General features: G+C 35.6%; 1 protein-coding gene across 3 annotated transcripts in view; it reads left to right on the top strand.

The window, feature by feature from the left end:
• The window catches only part of GOLM2 (golgi membrane protein 2), a 104,800-nt gene that overhangs the window by 65,408 nt on the left and 14,786 nt on the right, over positions 1-24,606 (top strand). The gene's annotated exons all lie outside the window — the stretch shown is intronic.

Here is a 24,606-nt window from a genome sequence, read left to right as displayed (position 1 = left end):
GGTAAAAATTAAAAGGAAAGCAAGTTTTAAATGGATAGAGATATTTTATTTTATTTTTTTAAGTTTATTTATTTTAAGAGAGAGAGAGTGCGAAAGCATGCTCAAGCAGGGGAGGGGCAGAGAGAGAGGGAGAGAGAGAATCCCAGGCAGGCTCACTCAGTGCTGTCAGTGCAGAGCCCAACACAGGGCTTGATCTCACAAACTGCAGAAATCAAGAGTTGGAGACTTAGGGTGCCTGGATGGCTCAGTTGGTTAAACATTCCACTTTGGTTCAGGTCATGATCTCAAGGCTCCTGAGTTCAGGCCCTGCATCAGGTTCTCTGCTGTTGGTGTGGAACCTGCTTCAGATCCTCTGTCCACCTTTCTTTGCCCCTCTCCCACTCTCTCTCTGTCTTGCGCACACGTGCACGCATGTGCTCTCTCTCTCTCTCAAAAATAAACATAAAAAAAAAAAAGAGTCAGAGGCTCAATCTACTGAGTCTGGATAGAGATATTTTAAAGAAGCCTTTAAAAATCTTCTCACATTCTCCACTATTAAATAATAAACTTCAGGTGAGTTGACATTTTAAAAATGCTATTAGTTCTTATAACTAAAAAATTTTTGGAGAAGTGAGAAAAGATATATTTTGTTAGGCTAATGAATTAAAACTTTGACTAGGAGGAGAAGATAAATAGTTTTGAAAAATGGATTCTGGGAGATATAAAGACCTAGGGACTTCCATAATAGAAGGCTCAATGCTCCTTCCTTTTGCATTCCTTTCCATTGCAATTTGCTTCATTTAGGTATTAGAAAAGTGAAAGAAATTGAACAAATTCATAGTAATGTGTACTAAAATATCACTCCTTAATTATCTCAGAGGTATCAATTTTGATAGGTGGACAATACCTTTTAATTTGTATAACTCTCTAATTGGCAGATTCTTAGGAAATATAAGAAAAATTCTGGTAGTCGAGAGGGTTTGGACCAGACAGTGTCTCTTAGGTCAGTTCCCTTAAACTACACTTTTCACTGCTTCTGCTTTACAAAGCTTTTTCCCTTCAACTTCTTTTGTTGTTGTTGTTGTTTATTTTTATTTTTCCTTAACAGTATATTTTGGAGTATATTCCATACCTGTATATAAAAATTTACTTCAACTAATGGCTGTATCATGTTCCATTATACATGTTTGTAGTATTTTATTGAACTCATCCCCTCTTAGTAGACATGTTAACTCCTTTCAATATTCTCTACTGTGCTGCAATGAAGGATTCATAAAAACAAAGGCAAACTGCAGCTTGTAGACATTCTGTCTGTTCAGACGTGGAAGGGTCTGAACAGACAATGTCTACAAGCTGCAGTTTGCCTTTGTTTGCTTTCCATGATGGCTTCTATGGCAACAACTATTCAGAGCAGTGTTGCACAGTTATTTGTGCGCAGATTGCTCATACAGTGAGGACTGCAACGTTACATTTTTTAAATCTCTTCAGAGTATTTTTAATTGGTCTTCTGACAGTTCATATTTCTTCATCTATATGAAGATATACTTTGCATCCATTTAACTGACTTTCCTTCCTTGATATTTTAAAGTGTATCCTTGTATGTTTACTGAAGTATCATATGAAAAACATTTTTATTAAATAAATGTGGCTAATGTTTTAAATACATTGAAATTTTTTTTTCTCAAAATCTTGAAGAATTGGCCTGAAAACTTCTACCTTACCAGAAAGAGGTGTATAGTAAGGACAAAACAAAGTATCTTAATTCAATATCTTAATTCACTTAATACTTTCTACTAAACTTATAGTTTACCCTATAAAACCTTTTATCATTGCCATACCTGATTTTTTTAATGATATTTGGATAAAGAATGTGATTGGAAATAATTGCCAGGAAATTATTATTCTCTACAACTTCTTTAAAAGAGCCTGTTGAGTCTTAAACTCTTACTCCAAATTCTTTTCAGTGTATATATAAAGTTGAAATCATTGGGAGCACTGTTTTGTGATTTACATTGGCATTATCTTTACATACATTTTAACCTATCAAATAGTTACACAGTTGTCATTTTAAATAGACATATACATATATACACACATATAGACACATGCATATATTCGATTGTGTTTAGGCAATAATAATAGTTCAGTTAGCTCTACTCTTTTATTGGTTATTTAAAGTATTTCATATTTTCTCATGTTAGTTGTCATGACTATGAGTACCTTTTTTTCAAATTATTTCCTGCTTACACTTTTGTGTTCCTTTATTTTTTTTAAGTTTATTTATTTATTTTTGAGAGAGAGAGAAAGAGAGGGAGATTGTGAGGGGGAGAGGCAGAAAGAGGGAGGCCCAGAATCCCAAGTATGCTCCCCCATGTCAGTGCAGAACTGGTGTGGGGCTGAAACTCACTGACTGTGAGATCATGACCTGAGCCAAAATCAAGAGTTGGACACTTAAACGACTGACCCACTTGGGCACCCCAAGTGTATTCCTTTAAAAGTAGTTCCCAAACTGAAATTACTAGGTCAAAGTACTTGACCAGTTTTATAGTTCCTATTACATATTTTCAGACTGTTCTGTAGAACAGTTTCACAGTGTAATTGGACATGTTTAAATTTATTTCTGTATGGCCTGGCCACATTGGCTTTTTAACTCTAAGGCATTTAGAATATAATGATTCCTTAAATATTTTTTAATAAGCGTTTACTTTCTGGTGGCCTCTCCATTTTTATATGAGGAATTTTACTATAATTATTTGTTGGTATATAATCTGTGCATCCATTTGACCACTTAGCCTGACAGCTTTGGAGTTTGATCCTGTATCTTTGTGTCAAATCTTTATAAATAAATCAGATGTTAACCTCTTATCAGTTATCTTTACTACAGTTTTACTTTTCCGTTGCCTTTCCTGATACGAGATTTTATTATATTTAATCATCATGCAAAATATTTTAATTAAAAATAATTTTTAAATTTTGTGGAAAAACGTACAATTCACCGAAGTGTACAATTCATTGGCATTTAATACATTCATAATGTTAGGTGATCATCACAACTATCTAGTTCCAGAATGTTTTCATCAACCCCCCAAAAAAACCCTGTACCTATTAAGCAGTCACTCCCTGTTCTCTCCTACCCACAGTCCCTGGCAAAGACTAATCTGCTTTCTGACTCTATGGATTCATCTGTTCTGAATCTTTCATATAAATGGAATCATACAACATGTGACGTTTTGGGTCTGGCTACTTTTACTTAGCATGATGTTTTCAAAGTTCATTCTATTGTAGCATATATCAATACTTTATTTTTTATGGCTAAATAATATTCAGTTGTATGAATACATTTTGCTTATCTATTCATCTGTTGGTGGACATTTGAATTGTTTCCACTTTTTGGCTATTATGAATAGTGTTGTATGAACATTCATTTACAAATTTTTGTTGAACACCTATTTTCGATTCTTTCAAGTATATACCTAGATGTGGAATCACGGGGTCATATGGTAATTCTGTGTTTAGCTTTATTAAGGAACTGCCAAACTATTCTCCACAGTGGCTCTACCATTTTACAGTCCTACCTGCAATGCATGACAATTCCAATTTCTCCACGTGCTTGCCAACACTTAATACTTCTTGGGTATTTTTTATTTTTCACTATTGCCATCCTAGCGGGTGTGAAGTGGTATCTCATTGTGTTTTCTTTCTTTTTTTTTTTTTAAAGATTTTATTTTTGGGAGCACCTGGATGGCTCAGTCAGTTAAGCATCTGACTTTTGACTTCAACTCAGGTGATGATCTCATGGTTAATGAGTTCGAGCCCTGCATCAGGCTCTGTGCTGACAGCACGGAGCCTGCTTGGGATTCTTTCTCTCCCTCTCTCTCTGACCCTTCCCACTCATTCTCTCTCTCCTTTTCTCTCTAAAAATAAATAAATAAACTTGGGGAAAAAAAAGATTTTTAAGTCATCTCTACATCCAAAGTGGGGCTCGAACTTACAACCTTGAGGTCAAGAGTCACCTGCTCTACTGAGTCAGCCAGCCGCTCCTCATTGTGATTTTCATTTGCGTTTCTCTGATGACTAATGGCATTGAACTTCTTTTCCTCTACTCATTGGCCATTTGTATGTCCTCTTTGGAGAAATGTCTACTCAAGTACTTTGCCCATTTTTAAATTGGGTTGTTTGTCTTTGTTGTTGAGTTTTAAGCATTCTTTTATATATTTGGATACTAGACCCTCATCAGATAAATGATTTGCAGTTATTTTTGCCCATTCAGTGGGTTGTCTTTTCACTCTTTGATAGTGTCCTTTGATACACAAAGTTTTTAATTTTGTTGAAGTCAAATTTATCTCTTCTTTTGGTGTTTATGCTTTTGGTGTCATATCTAAGAAACCTTTGCCAAATCAAAGGTTATGAAGATTTCCCCTTATGTTTTCCTCTAGAAGGTTTATAGTTTTGCCTCTTATGTGTGGGTTTTCATCTGTTTTTATATGATTTTTTAATAAGTTTATTTATTTATTTTGAGAAAGAGTGTGTGAATGCATGTAGGAGGGGCAGAGAAAGGAGACAGAGAAGCAGTCTCTGCACTGCCAGCACAGAGCCTGATGTGGGGCTCAATCTCATGAACTACGAGATCATGACCTGAGCTGAGATCAACCCTCACATACTTAACTGACTAAGCCACCCAGCCACCACATCTAATTTTTATATATGATATGAGGTAAGGATCCAACTTCATTCTTCTATATGCAGGTATTTAGTTGTCCCATAGTATTTGCTGAAGAGATTCTTCTTTTTCTATTGAACATTCTTAGCATACTTGTTGAAAATCAATTGTATGAGTTTATTTTGGACTCTCAATTCTATTCCCCAGATGCCACTACCTCACTGTTTTCATTACTGTAACTTTGTGATAAGTCTTGAAATCAGGAAGTATGAGTGCTCCAACTTTGTTCTTCTTTCTAAAATTATTTTGACTATTTGGGATCTCTTATAATTCTATGTGAATCTTAGGATCTGTTTGTCTATTACCACTAAAAAGGCAGTGGGGATTTTTTTTTTTTTTCCAATAGGTAAGCTCTACGTAGGCCCTATGTAGGACTTGAACTCATGACCCTGAGATCAAGAGTCACATGTTCTCTGGACTGAGCCAGCTAGATGCCCCAAGGCACTTCAGATTTAATTTTTAGTGTTTTTAAAGTTTTATTTATTTAAGCAATCTCTATACCTCATGTGGGTAGAACTCATGATCCCAAGATCAAGTTGCACGCTCCTCCAACTGAGCCAGCCAGGCACCCCAAATGGATTCCACTGCATTGAATCTATAGATTACTTTGGGAAGTATTGTCATCTGAACAATATTAAGTCTTCTAGTCATGAAAACGGAATATCTTTCCATTTATTTAGAGTGTCTTTATTTTCTTTCAGCAGTGTTTTATAGTTTTCAGTGCACAAGTCTTGTGCCTCCTTGGTTAAATTTATTCTTAAGCATTTTATTCTTTCTCATGTTATTGTAAATTTAATTGTTTTCTTAATTTCCTTTACAGATTGTTCATTGCTATTACACAAAAATATGACCAATTTTTTTCTTGGCTCTTGAGGTTTTAATTTTTTATTGAAATTTCTAGAAATATGTAATATTTGGGTCTTACCTTAAAATTTAGAATGTTGGATTTTATTTTCATTATTCTAGAAATAATGGCTATGTATCTGTTTTTATATGCCTTATATAAAATATACCCTTGTCTTATACATTAGCATATATAAACATATATATATATACACATATATATATGTCAGTATTTTGAATATGATTCAAAATTTCTGTGCCTGTTTTACATCAACTGCATTTTGTTTTCTTTATACATGTTGACCTCCTTTCCCCATTCCTCCCACCCCTATCTCCCCCTCTCGCAATGACCAGTCTGCCCACTGTGTCTATGAACTTGGGGTTTTTCTTTTTCAAAGACTCCACATATCTAACAGAAATCATAGGGTATTTGCCTTTGTCTGGCTTCTTTCACTTAGTACAATGCCCTCAAGCTCCATCCATATTGTCGCAAATGGCAAGATTCCCTTGTTTTTTAATGACTGAATAATATTCCATTGGATATATATACCACAACTTTTTTTTAATGTGTATTTATTTTTGAGAGAATGTGCAAGCGTGCATGATGGAGAGGGGCAGAGTGACAGGGAGACAGAGGATCTGCTGACAGCAGAGAGCCCAATGGGGGGCTTGAAATCACTAACCATGCAATCATGACCTGAGTCAAAGTCAGATGCTTAACTGACTAAGCCACCCAGGTGCCCCATCTTCTTTATCTATTTATCTGTTCATAAACACTTAGGTTGTTTCCATTTCTTGACTATTGTAAATAATGCTCTATTGAACATGGGGGTGTATATATTGTTTTGAGTTCATGTTTTCATTTTCTTTATAAATACCCAAAGTGGAATTGCTGGATCATTCTAGTTTTAATTTTTTGAGGAACCTCCATACTGTTTTCCGTGGTGGCTGTACCAATTTACATTACTACCACTAGTACACAAATGCCCCCCTTTCTCCACATTTCTCCAATCATGGCTGATTTTTGTTTGTTGATTTGTATCCTGAAACTTAACTGAATTTGATGCATTAGAGATTTTTATTTGTGTATATTCAGGTATATCCATTTTGACTCTTATGAGAACTTTCATTTCTTTTAATCATCTGTTCTTTATCAGGGCATAAATGTACTACTCAATTTTCATTTATTTTTCCCCCTGATTATTTGACCTCTTTGGAATATATAATGATCCAAATTAATTTTTCTCTATCCTGATAACCATCTGTCCCAGAACTCTTATTGTTTGTTTTTCCTTTGTGGTATGGTATTTACGTCTGGTTTATCACATACACACATTAAGTTATTGCACTATTTTCAACCTATCTCTAGAATTTCCATTTTTTCCAATTCTTGTCCTTATCCCTAGCATATAGTAACAATTTTGATGCCAGTTCTGATATGTGTGGGTTTTTCCCACATGACCAAGCAATTCTCAGACACCTACAATTCGACTCAATTCTGACACCATCTACCAGGAGATAGCCTCAGGTTTCACAGATTAAGGGCACAGCCCTACAAGATTGCTCTTCTCTCCTCCACTTCAGACACCAGTTGAAAGTCCTGGTTGTTGTCTGTGCTTCTGAGCAACTAATGGTGTAATGCCCCCGATTTCGAACCCGAGAGACCATCAAGGAGCTGATACCGATGCAAACGCACGAGGGTTTATTTGCAAGCTCGAGCTTGGGCCCAAGTATACCCGACACAGCGGAGCAGGGACTTGGACCCCTAGGTTAAAAGGCGTAGCAGTTTTATAGGGGCCAGTGGCCAATGAGATTGTAACACACACAGAAAGTTGCATAGTCATGCCAGTCCACATGCAGGTGGCCAATTGAATTACAATTTACCCTATAGTAACTGTTTGAACTAGCCTATCACTCTGGTGTGCAAGTGAATTGGCGTGCAAGTTTGGCGGGCAAAAGGCGGGGTTTACATTCTTTGGCGGTTAGGGGTTCTGCATTCCTATATGAGCCGGTTTCCAGTAAGGGTGTGCTCAGTGGCTTGACTAGGGTGGGGGAGTATCTTAAGCAATAAGTAGGTCATTGGGGGTTATACATGAGATGGTGGGTGTAGCACAAAATGGAGTTAGTCTTGCTCTGCCTGTCCAGGGGTAGGGGATTTTTGTTAAATTCCTTGGGTCCCACAATGGTAGATCTGAGATTCCAACAGCCCCTTCCTTGAGTCAATTAATTTGCTAGAGTGGCTCACAGAACTCAGAGAGACTTTTTATTTACTAGATTACCCGTTGATTATAAAACGGTATAACTTTGGGACACCCAGACAGAAGAGATGCATAGGAAGGTATGGGAAGACAGTGTGCAGTTTCCATGCCCTCTCCAAGTGTACCACTCTCCCCACATCTCCTCACCAACCTGGAAGTTCTGATCTCTGTCCTTTTGGGGTTTTTTGGAAGGCTTCATTATGTAGGCATGATTGATGAAGTCATTGCCATTGGTGATTGAATCGACTTCCAACCCCTCTCCCCTCCTAGGAGGTCACATGGTTGTCTTGGCAACCAGTTTCCAACCCGAGGCTGATTCCAATAGTGGCCTCATTAACATAACAAAAGACACACTTGTGGCTCTCCTTCCTTAGGAAATTCCAAGTGTTTTAGGAGCTCTTTGCCAGAAAAGGGATGGAGACCAAATATATATTTCTTATCATAAATCACAATATTACCTATGGGTTTGAAAACTGCTTTATTATAATTTGAACCTAAAAACTTTAAAAATCTATTTTTTCTCTGTTCTTCCAGAAGAATTTCACTTAGTTTACCAAGTTCTATAAGTAGTCCTCAGAAACCTTAGTGTATATTGAATTAAATCTACATATTAAATTGGGTGGTATTATTTACTATCTTTAGCCTTTACATCTAAGACTCCATTTATTCATATTTCATTGTAGTCTTCTGCTTTTCTTTGAGTGAATATCTGACTTCCCAAGTTAAATAGGTGTCTCAATATTTAACTGGTTTTTTTTTCTTATTATTTAAAAATGGGATTGTTTTTCATTGTATTTTCAAGTTGTATATCACTTTTATGTAGATTATAATTGACTTTTTGGTATTTCTCATTTCTTGTACCTTTAAATTGCTTATTCATATGTCTAATAAATTCTTTTATAAGGATTTTGAAAGATATATTATCATGTTAACTGTGAAAGTGGCTTTATTAAATATTTATTTTTCAGAAAGTAAACACTATTTAGTCATAAGGGGAAATTATTATTTAAATGTACTTTAGCCTTATAATTTTCTTTTTTTGCCTTTTAACTTTCTTTTTTGGTTTTATCTTTCTCAAAATCATATTGGCCGAAAATTTTCAAAATATTAGAAGAATTATTGGAAATAAACTTTGAAGATACAAGGAACCAATAGAGATAATATAATGCCCTACTACTCAAAGTGTAGGTCGGTGGAGCAGCAGCATCCATGTTACCTGTGATTATTAGAAGGATTTCAGGCCCTACCTAGACCTTATTTATATTTACATTAAAGTTTGAGAGTCTTCTCTAATGTGATTCCCTCATTTCACAGAAAATAAAAATTAGGTCCAGAGAGTTTAATTTGCTTAAGGTAAATAGTGGACTAACCAGGACTATTATCTAGGTCCCTTTTCTTCAGGTTCACTGCTTTTTTATTGTATCACACCACCTCTTCTATACTTTTGATGTTTTGGAAAAATTCTTTAATATTTCCTTTTCTTGTTCTCTTTCTAGTAAATTCCTAATCATACTTTAAAGGCATGCTCTGCTGTCACCTATTTGGTAAAATCCTTCTTCATATCTTTACCAATCTTGACCATATCAATCACTCCTTTCTCATTCTACTTCAATACATTGAACATACTTTCATTAGTGTATATTCCACATTATTCTGTAATTAACTATTGTGGGGAGGAAAAGTTTTCCTTGACCTTCTTAGCGTCTCTGACTGGGTCTGAAAATTAAACTGACAAAGACAGATTAACAGGAGGAAAGCATGCACATGTATTTCATGTAAATTTTCATGACACAGTACCCTTAAGAGGAAAATGAAGAACTGAGAAATGGTTAAACCTAAGTGTTTTTATGCTAGGTCTGATGAAAAGTTGAAAGTTGTGGAAAGATGATAGGACAAAGTGTATGAGGTAAGTATAGTAAGCTCGGGGAAATGTAGTAAGGCCTATTTGTTCAGATTCTTCTTCTTAGTGTTGTTCTGTCTTGGATATAAAGATGTGCCTTCCCCCCAGATTATAAGGAGAGGGTATCTTCCAAATGAGGGTTCTATGACATGCTTCAGGGGAAGGTCAGAAGGTCCTTCCTTCACATACCATTTTTTAGATTCCTTTAGCTTGAAATATTTAAAAGGCCAAGGTGCTGTATTTGGGGGGTAGGATGTCCTGAACCATGTCATCTCCCCCACTCCACTCTATCTGAAGCTTCTCCAAGAAATTTCACATTCCATAAATTGAGTTGGTAGATTGTCCCATAACCCACTGAACCAGTCTCTGTCCTGAGCATTTCTAGGGAAACATAAGAAAAAGGTTAATGATTGGAACCAGTTTTGTAGTCCAGAAGGCAGTCAGTTAAGATTTTCTAAGATGCTGAACTTGAAGCATCTTCAGATGAAATATAGACAGGCACTGGAAATATGACAGATTTTCCTGGTTTATACTTTGATTGTCTCTGGTGATGTCATCAGGTGATCTGGTGAACTTTCTAAGTGGCTCACACGGGAATAGGCACAAAGTTTGCCCATACATGAGTTGTTGTGGTGATTTCTTGCCAAGTTTACATCAAATTGTCCAGGTTCAGTTTGCAGGGCTTTGGGAAAAGGACAGTTTCAAGTTTTAGTAATTCAAAGTCAGAAGGGTGGGAGAAAAATTGGAAACTCTAATTTGAAGAGTGGTAGCTCGATACTGGAGGAAACTAGAAGGATTCAAGATGCAGGCTAGGTAACAAGTAAGTAATAAAATCTTAAAGACAATGGCTAGGACTAGAATTTAGCTCCCTACTGAAACATCCTTTTTCTCACTATAGTCACCCCTATTTCTATCAAAGATAAAGTAATACTAATTTGTTTGCAAAATAAGGCTAGTCTCATTAAACTTGGTCATAAGTGCAACAAGAATAGTATTTGCTTACCTAGGTCTTTAGAGTTTGCTTGCTAAAAGTTTTCATAAAGAATCTCAGATTCAAGTTTTAAAAGCCTCTGGAGGCTAGGAAGCCAAACCAAGGACTCACCGTCAGACTTTAGGCATAATACCTATTAGACCTATTTGAATTCCTCTCTTTTCCAACTTCCCAAGATATCCTGAGGTTTCTAAGCCTGCCAGGAACTGACCTTTGTGATTCACTTGTATGGCTGGGAACCCTGTATCCCCGGTATAGACTGGTTTTTCCAAGGGGATGCTTTATAAATATTGGCTCCTAATTAGGTCAGCCTTAGAATTGTAAAGCTGTCTGGTCATACTGGATTTTTTTTTAAGTTTATTTATTTATTTTGAGGGGGTGCAGGCAGAGACAGAGAAGAGAGAATCCCAAGCAGGTTCTGTGCTGTCAGTGCAAAGCTGGACATGGGGTTTAATCTCATGAACTGTGAGATCATGATCTGAGCCGAATCTAAGAGTTGGACACCTAACCAACTGAACCATCAGTTCAGGTGCCCCTGGTCATATTGGATTTTATGCATCATTCTCAAGTATGATATTCAGTCAGATCCTTGGTAATATCACCAAAGTTTCCAAATGTGTCCTAATAGCAAGAGAACAGATTCTTACTGAACTTACCCAAATAACTGTATTGCATGAAAATAAGATTTACTCACTTAGTTTCTGAATTCTGCAAGATCAGGTAGGGAGAAAAAGAAATTGTTTCATCTTTATTCACAAAGGTATATATATTTTTTTATCAAATTGCTTTAAGTTATAGTTTAAGAGAAAAGAGAAAAAAGTTTCCTTAAATCTAGAAAACAAAATATTAAAGAACCAGCAATGTTGGATACTGTATCCTGAATCCTGTAACTGTTCATTTACCTGCCTTCTGTATTAAAGTGGTAATTTTATGAGGGCAGGAACTGTTTTATTCTTTTTTATTTTCCGAAGCTTCCATGTATGTAGTAAGCATTTGTTAAATGTTGTTGAACTTACTGCATCCATTTTGGAATTTTTTATTTCTGTAAATAGTCACACAGTCAAAATGGTAAATTGGTCATAAGTTATATCAATAAATAATTATGAGAATTTTCTTATTTTTAATTTCTTTATTCTAAAATTCTTAGTCCTAAAACTTTTATAGTCACTCTTTTTTAAATTATTATTTATCAATTGTTTAAATTTTTATATCTTTCAAAAACCCAACTACTAATTTTGCCATTATTTAATTTCTAATCTGTCTTATACTTATTTTATTCTTTGCTACTCATGACTTGTCACTTTTTTTTCAGTTTTTAGGTTTTAAACTTTAATATTTTAGTTTTAGATACTTAAATCTTCACATCTCTTTTTCTTAGTAATATATTCATTTAAAAAAACTTTTATTGAATGCCTGTTAGGCAAAAGGTTATGCATTTATAGCTATAATTTTTCTTAACTAGATATGGGATGAACAATCTTAGATTTTATACAGTGATCACCACAAATTTTTTGGCAGTTTTAAATTTAGTATTTTTGATTTTTAGGTTAACATATTTTTATTGATATACTTGTATAAATTTAATTTTGTATTGCCACCTCATGCAAAAATGGCTAGATAATTTGTGGCATGTTTCATTATATTTGGATGATCTCTTTGGGTTGGTTTAATTTAAAATGTAGAATGTAGGCTATATTGTGACACAAAATACAGTTTGGGGATATTTCAAAGTATCCTGGAGGCATACTTCATGGAGGGGGTCAGATATCCTCCAAAGTAGTTGAAACTGAAAATTCATGGAAGGTCCACCTGTTTGCCAATGGGTTAGATATACCCTGTATATTTAGATACCTTGAATAGAGAAAACAGTTCATTTCAAATGTCAGCCTCATGCTGAGAGTCACAAAGACAGTTACTCCAAACAATAGGTAGTGATCAAGCTGCTTCTCATACGGGTTTTTCCTGTGTAGCATGCCTCAGTGTAAGTAGCAGCAGGAATTCATTTGTTTTTTGGGGGTTCTTTCAATGTTCATTTTTGAAAGAGAGCACAAGCAGGGGAGGGGCAGAGAGAGGGAGTCAGAGAATCCCAGGCAGGCTCAGCACTGTCAGCACAGAGTCTGACATGGGGCTTGAACACATGAACTGCGGGATCATGACCTGAGCCAAAATCAAGAGTTGCATGTTTAACCAACTGAGCCACACAGGCGCCCCAGGAGTTTGTTTATTTAACCAAGGTTAATGATTCTCCTAAACAACACTGGAGAGACAAGCTAGAGTATCAGAGAGTATATGATTTTTCTATATATACATGGATTTTTAAAGTAATTTTCAATCTCCTATCCAGATGGCTTTAACATTGAACATGTTCACCGTTACATATGCATTCTGCTCACACACATAATGATAGACAAAATATATATAAAAAGAGAACTAAAAATTACTGATAATCTCAAAACAATGTTAACATTTCTGTGGTCAAGAAACAAACAAACAAAAAAAAACTAAATGATGAAAGGAATTCAATGGACTTACGACGCTCGGGTCTGAAAATCTAGGTTTCTGGGAATTTGGCTCTTAAGAGCAACAAGAATAAAGTAGGAGCCAGGCTTATTGCTTAAAGTCAGGACCTGATTACTGCCCCATCTCCTTGGCAGAGGAAGCAGAAAATAAAGCTATTGCTGGCTGCTATCAAGGACTACAGTGTTTAGCAACCTAAAGGCTTATGGAGATAGGAACTTACAGATGCAGCCTTGTGACCATACTGCATGGTCATATCACACCACCATTGGTTTTCTACTGAATTTGTGCTACCTCTGTAGCATCATGGAATATAAACTCTGAAATGTGATTATAAATCTCATTCTAGACTGGGGAACTGGGTGAAAGCATCTTTAAAATTACCAGAGGGATGCTTGTGGGGCTCAGCTGGTTGAGTGTCCCACTCTTGATTTTGGCTCAGGTCATGATCAAGCTCACGACCGGCTCCATACTGAGTGCTGAGCATGGAACCTGCTTGGGATTCTCTCTCTGCCCCTTCCCTGTTTGTGTGTGCATGCGCACATAGTCTCTCTCTAAAAATAGATAAATAATTTTAAAAAAAGATTAAAAAATATAATTACTAGATAATATGGGTTTACACAGAGAGGGGAAAAGAGAAAAACAAATACCCCACATACACTGAAAATCAATCAACAAACCAAAACTCCAAAATTTATGAAAAATATTAATGCTAAGGGACATAGCCACCATATCAACAATTGAAATGTGAAAACAATTTTATCTAGCAGTCTGCTAAAAACTAAACATGTTTAAGGATGCACAGAGAGATAAATAAGAAATAACTTACTCAAAAAAAGAAGTGATTAAGAAACAGGCAGAGAAAAAGCAAAAATAGATAAATGTAAAAACCAATTATTTATTTTAGAAATGAAAATACAGTCACTGAAATAAAAATCAGTCTATGAGATACTAGACCATGAACATAATTGACTGAAATAAATGATTTGGTATCTTGTACTGAGATATTTACCAAGAATGTAGCAGAGATTGACAAAGAGATGTAAATATATATCATATGTATATATGACAGAGATGTTAAGACAGAAGATATACATATGTCTGATAAGAGTTTTGGGTAGAGAATGGAGGAAATGGTAGATAATCAATACTTGAAAAGAATTTTGAAGGGTTTGAAGAGCTCAGAATTTTCTGCAGTTGAATAAAGACATACATGAGTTCTCAGATCATATATGCCTGCTGAGTGTCAAGTGGGATAATAAAGATCTTTGCTTTTAAGCATTGTAGGAAAACTTCATAGTATCCAAAAATAAAGGGAAAAATCTTAAATGATACCAGAAAACAAAGATTATTTCTAAGGAATGACAATTACATTGACAGATTTTTCATCAGCAAATCAAATGACAAAAGATAATGGAATAATATCTTCAGTGTGGTGAGTAGAAAATAACTACTAACATAGAAAGTTCTATCAGCTAATGAGGACATTGAGGATAAAATGAAGACATTCAGTTACACAAGACTGAGTTTACCTCTTATAGACACACTTGATGAAAGAAGAGTAAAGGTTATTCTTTAGTAAAAAGAAAATTGAAGAGACACTAATAGCTACAAAAAATGGGAACTCATTGATCAAAGCTATTGATAAATTTAATTTTTGGCTTAAAACCATTTTTGTGTTATGACAGCAAAAGCAGCAAATAAGAGAAGATAGTCAAGGGTAAAGTGAAAGGGTCCATGTCCTGCTCAGAAGGAGGATAGAAATACTGAATATTTTGTAATTTTGTTTAAAAAATGTATAAATTAAATATGTTTAAAAATGAAGAGTTGGGGAAAAAATTAAGGTTGGGGTACCTGGCTGGCTCAGTCAGTAGGGCATGCAACTCTTTTTTTTTTTTTTTTAATTTTTTTAAATGTTTATTTATTTTTTAGAGAGACAGAGTGTGAGTAGGGGAGGGGCAGAGGAAGAGGGAGACACAGAACCCGAAGAATGCTCCCGGCTCTGAGCTGTTAGCACAGACCCCAATGCAGGGCTCAAACTCATGAACCGCGAGATCATGACCTGAGCCAAAGTCGAACTCATGAACCGCAAGATCATGACCTGAACCAAAGTCGGACGGTTAACTGATTGAGCCACCTAGGTGCCCCGGGCATGCAATTCTTGATCTCAGGTTCATAAGTTTGAGCCCCATGTTGGACATGGAGCCTACTTCAAAAAGCAACTAAATAAAAAATAAAAACTTAAAAAAGTTAAGGGTAAAAGAATAGAAATACAATGTGCCACTTCCATCTAACAGTGGGTAGAAGAAGAAAAGGAGATAATTTTGAAAGAAAGGAAGAAGAAAACTTAGAATCTAAGCAGTAAAATCAAAGGAATAAGGTCAAATATTACAAAAATCAGGACTCCTGGGTGGCTTAGTTGATTAAGTGTTTGACTCTTGGTTTCAGCTCAGGTCATGATCTCATGGTTTGTGAGTTTGAGCCCCATACAGGGCTCTGCATTGGCACTGTGGATCCTGCTTGAGATTCTCTCTCCCTCCCTCTTTCTCTGCTCCTCCCCTACTCACATGCTTTCTTTCTCAAAAAAAAAAATAAATAAACTTTTTAAAAAATTATAAAAATCATGATAAGTATAAACAGATTAGAGTTACCTGTTAAAAGAGATCATAAAAGAATACAAAAGCAGAATGTAACTACAAAGTGTTTACAACTAAATCTTAAACATATACACGTAGAAAATGTGAAAATAAAAGGACTATAAAAGATAGTTCTCCCTTAGTATATACCCCAAAGAAATAGAAACAGATAACTTGAACAGATATTAGTGCACTCATATTCAGAACAGCATTATTCACAATAACCAAAAGGTGAAGCAACCCAAGTGTTCATTGTTAAATGAATGGATAAACAAAATGTGAGGTATAGGTGCAATGGAATATTACTCAGCCTGAAAAAGGAAGGAAATTCCGACACATGCTGCAATATGGATGAACCTCGAAGACATTATGCTTAGTGAATTAAGCCAGTCACAAAAGGACAAATACTGTTATGATTCCACTTGTATGAGGTACCTAGAGTAGTCAAATTCATAGAAACAGAAAGAGTGGTAGTTGCCAAGCCCTGGGCGGAGGAGGGGATATTATTGTTTAATGAATACAGAGTTTCAGTTGGGAAAGATGAAAAAAGTTCTGGGTATGGATGGTAGTGATGGTTATACAACCATATTATTATATTTAGTGCCATTGAACTGTACCCTTAATAATGGTTAAGATGGTAAGTTTTACATAATGTATATTTTACCTTAATTTCAAAAAAGATATTCATTAGTGAAAACTAAAGAAATCTAATGTAAAGTATTAACAAGTGACAAAATAGATTTTAAGGAAAAAAGAAGAATGTTACTCCATAATAACAAGAGGAACAACCTACTAAAGAGAAGAAATAATCTAAAAACATAGCCAGAAAATAGACAAAAAGCTGTTGCAATTTCAAAAAGTAATTAACAATTACATAATTAACATGAAAGATTTTAATATACTTCTGTCAAAACTGAAAAGTCATCAAAAATAGAATTTTGAAGCAAACATTGTTAAATTTATTCAAATATATATAAATCTATACAGATCTCTATACTTCATAAAGAGAGACTTTTTAAAGTATACATGGAACAACTACAGAAATTGACTATCTACTAGGTCACAGAGAGTCTTGATAAAATTTAGGCTATTTATATTATGAATAGTATCTTAAAATCCCTTTATTATAAACTTAAAAATGTTGGTCATCAATAACTTTTTTTTTGAGGTGTGTATTTATAAGGGATATTTCAAAATTTATAGAACTGAACAATGATATAAGTACCACACATATCAAGATGTGACGAATGCATTTGAAGTAATATTTACAGCTAAATTTATGGCCTTGAAATCAGTAAGAAAAAAAAATCCTAAAAATTAAATGAGTTTCATTCAAAATAGTACTTTTTAAATCTTTATTTCAATTAGGCTCCATGCCCAGCGTGGGGGTGAACTCACAACCCTGAGGTCAAGAGTCACCAGGTGCCCCTCACCCTGAATAGTATTAATAGTAGTGGTCGACATAGTCATACTATTACTACTACTACTAATGATGATGCTACTAATAATAGCTAACATTGGAGTGGTTAGTATGTGCCAGTTTTTGTTCTAAAGGTATGTGTATGTGTAAATGTACAACAAATCAGTGTGTAGATATTATTTCCATATTATAGACTGGAAGCAGACACAAAGAAGTTTCGTAACACTTTCAAGATTACTTAGCTGCTAAAGAGCAGAATCAGCATTAGAACCCAAACAATCTGGATTCAGAGAAAGGAGAAGAAAGAAAGGAGGAAAAAATAGACAAGAGCAATCATAAATGAAATGGAAAATAAAGAATAATTAGGGGCAAAAAAAACCCTAGATAAACAAACATCTAGTAATACTAATGAAGAAAAATAGAAAAGATTAATTAATATTCAGAACAACAGAAGATATAGTTTAAGTCACAAGAAAATTTTACTTAAAACTTTGACAGGGGTGCCTGGGTGGCTGAGTTATTGAGTGTTGGATTTCGGCTCAGGTCATAATCTCGCAGTTTGTGGGTTTGAGCCCTGTGTAGGGCTCTGTGCTGACAGCTCAGAGCCCAGGGCCTGCTTCGGATTCTGTCTCTCCCTCTCTATGTCTCTCAAAAATAAATATAACATTAAAATTTTTTAAATAAAAATAAAACTTTGACAATAAATTTGAAAACTTAGATCAAATGGAAATTTCCTGGGAAATTACTTACCAAAATTGGCTCAAGAAGATTTGAAAACCTGAATAAACTAATAACCATTTAGTAAATTGAATAGGTAATCAAGTCTAACCACACCCCAAAAGAGACACTAATATAAGTAATAAGAATGTTTAGCTAGATTACTAAATTTGGGATCACTACAGGACACCTGGGTGGCTAAGTCAGTTAAGCATCTGACTTCAGTTCAGTCATGATCTTGTTGTCTGTGAGTTCGAGCCCCACATCAGGCTCTGTGCTGTCAGCATGGTGCCTGGGGCCTGCTTCAGATTCTGTGTCTCCCTCTCTCTCTGCCCCTCCCCCACTCATGCTCTCTGTCTCTCTCAAAAATAAATAAACATTAAAAAAAATTTTTTTTAATCAAAAATGAATAAACAATTAAAAATTTTTAAATAATAAATTTGGGATCACTACATGAAATCAGTAATGAAATCAACAAAACTAAAAATTGGTTCTTTGAAAAGAAAGTGAAAATAAGACCTCTAGCACTGATCAGGACAGAAAGAGATGGCACAAATTATCAATATCAGAATTGAAAAAGCATCAATATAGGCCCTACAAATAACAATATTAGAGGATATTTAATGAGTTGCATTACTGCCAAAACATTTGAAAATGTAGAAGAAATGAATAGTATCCTAGAAAAACACCTATATACAAAATTGACACAAGAAGATATGGAAAATCTGAATAGTTCCATATTTATTTAAGATATTGAATCTGGGGACTCCTGGGTAGCTGAGTCATTCGAGCATCTGACTCTTGATTTCAGCTCAGGTCATGATCCCGGTGTTGTGGGATTGAGCCCCACATCAGGCTCTGTGCTCTCCCCCTCTCAGGCACATGCTATCTCTCAAATTTTTTAAAAAAATGTTTTTAAGGTATTGAATGTGTAATTTAAAACTTTTCCTTAATGATTTTCATGCCCAAATGTTTTTGCCGGTGAATTCTTCCAAACATTTAAAGAAGTACAACCAATCTAAAATGAGCTTTTTCACTTCTTAACTCATTTTATGAAGCCAGAATAAGTTGGGTAGCAAAACTAAGTATATTATGAAAAAGGAAAATTACAGATGATCCTTCCCAACATAGTACATCTAAAAATACCGAATAAAATGTTAGCATATCAAATCCAGAGATAGATAAAAATGACATACATGATGACCATGTTGGGTTTGTTTTTGAAATGCAAGCTTATTTAATATTTGAAAAGCAATCTGTGTAATTTACCACATTAATAAAATATGTGAGACAAATCAAGTAGGTGCATCTCAATAGGTGCAAAGAAAGCATTTCAAGTAATTCAACGTGTGTTTGTGATAAATAACAAACTCTGAGCAAACTAGGACTAAAAGGTAATTTCCTTAATTGACAAAGAGTATTTACAAAAATCCTATAACAAATATCACTTAATAATGAACTATCAAAACTTTTCCCTTTGAAATCATGAAAACTAAGAACCACTATCATCACTTCTATTCAACTTTTCACTTTAAGTCCTAGTCAACGATACAAAGTGCAAAAAAGAAAATAAACAGTATAGAGATTAAAAGAAGAAATAAAACTAATAAATTGATATTACTTGCAGGCATAATTTTGAATGTGGAAAACTCAAAGCAATCTACAAACTATTACATACAGTAAATAAGTTTGTTTTTTTTTTAATCTTAGAAACAGAACAAGTGGGGAGAAGTTCAGAGGGAGAGAGAGAATTCCAAGCAGGCTCCATGCCCAGCTCAGAGCTGGACATGGGGCTCAATCTCACAACACTGGGATCATGACCTGAGTTGAAATCAAGAGTTGGACACTCAAACAACTGAGCCACCCAGATGCCCCAGTAAATATTACATAAGTATTTAGCAAACTAATTAGAAGGCTAATGTATAAAGTTAATTGTATTTATACATGTCAGCAACAAACATATACAGTGAAATTTTTAAAAAGAAACTTTTTTTTTAATTTTAGGGGGCACCTGGGTGGCTCAGTTGGTTAAACATCCCACTCTTGACTTTGGCTCAGGTAACCATCTTACAGTTCATGGGATTGAGCCTTGTGTTGGGCTCTGAGCTGACTCACTGATCCTGCTTGGGATTCTCTCTCTCCCTCTCTCTCTGTCCCCCTCCCCTGCTCATGCTTTCTCTCTCAAAATAAATGAATAAAAATATTAAAGAAAAAAAAAGATTTTAAGTAATCTCTACACCCAATATAGGGCCCGATCTCACAATCCTGAGAGCAAGAGTCACATGCTCCACCAGCTGAGCCAGCCAGCTTCCACAGGAAAGTATTTTTAATAGCATAAAATACATCAGATTCTTGAAAAAAAATTAACAAAATATTCACAAGAACTTCTATAAACTACAAAATATTATTGACAGAAATTAGATAATATATAAGTAAATCCATGTTGACAGACTGGAAGGCTCAAAGTTTTAAATGTCTTTATTTTTGAGAGAAAGTGAGAAGGGGGAAGGAGTGGAGAGAGAGGGGGAACAAGAGAATCTGAAGCTGGCTCCACGCTGAGAGCAGAGAGCCTGACGTGGGGCTTGAACTCACTGAGAGATCATGACCTGAGCTGAAGTCAGATGCTTAACTGACTGAGCTACTCAAAAGTTTTAGACTCAAAGTTTTAAAGGTGTCAGTTCTTTGATTGATCTAGAATTTCAGTGCTATCCTATTCATTATCCCAGTAGCATATATATATATTTGTTGTTGTTGTTGTTGTTGTTGTTGTTGTTGGAAATTGGTATAGTGATTCTGAAATGTGTATGGTAATGTAAAAGACTAAGAATAGCCAAGACAGTCTATAAGAATGAAACTTAGTGACTTCTATCAGATATCAAGAGTTATTATAAAACTATTATTAATGAGGTAATTAAGACAATACAGTATTGGCACAAGAATAGACAGATGGACCAGTGGAGCAGATTGGAGTATGCCAAAACTAACCACACATATATGGTCACTTAATTTATGATAAAATTGATAATGCAATGCAGTGGGGAAAAGGATAGTCTTCAATAAGTAGTACTGGGTCAGTTTGATACCAAAATGGAAAAATATTAACCTTAGATCTCCTACTTTACACAATACACAGAATTAAATTCAAGGTAGATTGCAGATTTGGGGCACCTGGGTGGCTCAATTGGTTAAGCGTCCAACTTCAGCTCAGGTCATGATCTCATGGTTCTGAGTTCTAGCTCTCTGCTGTCAGCAAAGAGCTTGCTTCAGATCATCTGTCCCCCTCTCTCTGCCCCTCCTCTGCTCACACTTTCTCATTCTCTCTCTCAAAAATAAATACACCTTAAAAAAATAGATTGTAGATTTAAACTTTAAAGCTAATAAAACCTCTAGAAGAAAACAAAAAAATGTCTTCATGACATGGAATAGGTAAAGATTTCTTAATCCTCCCCCCACTGCAAAAAGCTAACCATGAATTTATTTTTTTAATATGAAATTTATTGTCAAATTGGTTTCCATACAACACCCAGTGCTCATCCCAACAGGTGCCCTCCTTAATGCCCATCATCCACTTTCCCCTCCCTCCCACCCCCATCAACCCTCAGTTTATTCTGAGTTTTTAAGAGTCTCTTATAGTTTGCCTCCTTCCCTCTCTGTAACTTTTTTTTCCCCTTCCCTCCCCCATGGTCTTCTGTTAAGCTTCTCAGGATCCACATAAGAGTGAAAACATGGTATCTGTCTTTCTCTGTATGACTTATTTCAAGTAGCGTAACACTCTCCAGTTTCATCCACGTTGCTACAAAAGACCATATTTCATTCTTTTTCATTGCCAAGTAGTATTCCATTGTATGTATAAACCACAACTTCTTTATCCTTTCATCAGTTGATGGGCATTTAGGCTCTTTCCATAATTTGGCTATTGTTGAAAGTGCTGCTCTAAACATTGGGGTACAAGTGCCCCTATGCATCAGCCCTCCTATATCCCTTGGGTAAATTCCTAGCAGTGCTATTGCTGGGTTATTTTTAATTTTTTGAGGAAACTCCACACTGTTTTCCAGAGCGGCTGCACCATTTTGCATTCCCACCAACACTGCAAGAGGGTTCCCGTTTCCCCACATCCTCTCCAACATCTATAGTCTCCTGATTTGCTCATTTTAGTCACTCTGACTGGCATGAGGTGATAGCTCAGTGTGGTTTTGATTTGTATTTCCCTGATGAGAAGTGATGTTGAGCATCTTTTCATGTGCCTGTTGGCCATCTGGATGTCTTCTTTAGAGAAGTGTCTATTCATGTCTTCTGCCCATGTCTTCATTGGATTATTTGTTTTTTGGGTGTGGAGTTTGGTGAGTTCTTTATAGATTTTGGATACTAGCCCTTTCTCCGATATGTCATTTGCAAATATCTTTTCCCATTCCGTCGGTTACCTTTTAGTTTTGTTGATTGTTTCCTTTGCAGTGCAGAAGCTTTTTATCTTCATGAGGTCACAATAGTTCATTTTTGCTTTTAATTCCCTTGCCTTTGGAGATGTGTCAAGTAAGAAATTGCTGTGGCTGAGTTCAGAGAGTTTTTTCCTGCTTTCTCCTCTAGGGTTTTGATGGTTTCCTGTCTCACATTCAGGTCATTCATCCATTTTGAGTTTATTTTTTGTGAATAGTGTAACCATGAATTTTAAAAAATGATAAATTGGACTTAATTCAAATTAAGAATTTTATTAATTAAAAGGTCAATCATAAGTGTGAGAAGATCCACATACCCTACAACTCAGCACCTAATATGTACCTACAATTTCAGACCTGTACAAGAGTATTTGTTATTAGGTTGAAAATCAGAAACAAATGTTCATCAGTATGAGAATGGATATGTCCCATACACATACAGTGGAATTATATATAGGAGTTCAAATGAATGAACAAAGCCACATTTATCAACATGGATAAATCTCAAAAGTATAATGAGGAGAGAATAAAGCAAGTTGCAAAATAGATACATTATGCTATGTTGGAAGTCCCAAGATCACCTTCAGATTTGATGATTCACTCGAAGGGCTCACAGGACACAGAAGAATTATTAATATTCACAGTTATGGTTTGGTACAGTGAAAGGACAGAGATTAGAATCAGCAAATGGAAAAAGCTCATGGGGCAAGATCCAGGAGAAAGCAGATGCAGGCTTCCAGGTGTCCCCTCACAGTGGAGTTGCATGGAGATTTGCTTAATCCTCCTGGCAAAGATGTGTGACACTATGTGTGAAGTGTTTCCAACCTGGGAGGCTCACTTGATCTTTGGGGTCCCGGGATTTTTTCAGGGATCAGTCATGTCGTGCCCACATGTCATGCAGTGCTTGCATAACTGAGCTCAATTATTCAGACTTTAGCCCTTCCACGCCCCACCTAGCAAAAACAAATATACACCATAAATCTCTTTGTTAGGATAAACTTAATTTAATCATGCTGGTATAGCCTGGCCCAAGAAACACACATATCAGACAGAACATTCCATAGGCTCAGAAGTTATCTTCCAGCTTCCAGCCAAGCAACAGTCCTAAAGACAAACCTTTCTTTAGAGTGTACAGGGTTTCAGCAAACAAGGCATGCCCAGTTAACTCTTTCCTGCCCAGATGCCATATATTTAGAGGCCTATGAATCAATACTATTTATTAATGAATGTGTAAAGTTTCATGGGGATATTTAACACCCAGTTTAAGATAGAGGTTATCTTTGAGGTAAGAGGCTCATGTTAGAGAGAGGTGCTAGGGAACTTTAATTGTATATGTAATGTTTTCTTTATTAAAAGTTCTAAAACAAATACGGCAAAAAAATGTTTAAATTTGACTAAGTTCTGAATGATGGAAACATGGACATTATATTCTCTAGACACTTCTCTCTGTATCTGAAAATATTTAATAATAAAAAGTAGAGGACCCCTGGGTGGCTCAGTTTAGTGTCTGGCTCTTGATTTTGGCTCAGGTCACAATCTCATGGTTCGTGGGATTGAGTCCTGCTTTGAGCTCTGTGCTAACAGCATAGAGCCTGCTTGGGATTCTCTCTCTCCTTCTCTCTCTCTGCCACTCCCCTGCTCATGCTCTCTCTCTCCCTCTCTCTCTGTCTCTCTCTCTCAAAACAAACAAACATTTCTTTAAAAAGAGAATTCATTAAAAAAAAAGGAAAATTTAAAACAAAGCAAAACAGAAAAAATTTTTGTAGGGGTGCCTGGCTGGCTCAATCAGTAGAACCTGGGACTCTTGATTTCAGAGTTGTGAGTTCAAGCCCCATACTGGGTGTAGAGCTTACTTTTCAAAAAAATAAAAAATTTTTTGTGAAATATATGAATAAATGGTTTGCTCTGTTTTTCAGTATGCTACAATAATGTTTTGAGATGACATTTTTTTTTTTATGATGTGAATTCAGAAAGTAATCAAGTTTGGCATACAAGAATTTGTGCCACGGCAGCTTAGTCAGTTGAGTGTGCGACTCTTGATTTCAGCTCAGCTCATGATCTCACAGTTCATGGGTTCAAGCCCTGCTTTGAGCTCTTCACTGAGTGCAGAGCCTGCTTGGAATCCTCTCTGTTCCTTTCTCTCTGGCCCTTCTCTGCTTGCACGCATGCACATGCTCTATCCCTCTCTCTCT

The sequence above is a fragment of the Panthera onca genome, chromosome B3 (genome assembly GCF_046562875.1).
Source record: "Panthera onca isolate mPanOnc1 chromosome B3, mPanOnc1 haplotype 2, whole genome shotgun sequence".
Taxonomy (NCBI): Eukaryota; Metazoa; Chordata; class Mammalia; order Carnivora; family Felidae; genus Panthera; species Panthera onca.
This window is presented reverse-complemented; position numbering and strand designations above follow the sequence as displayed.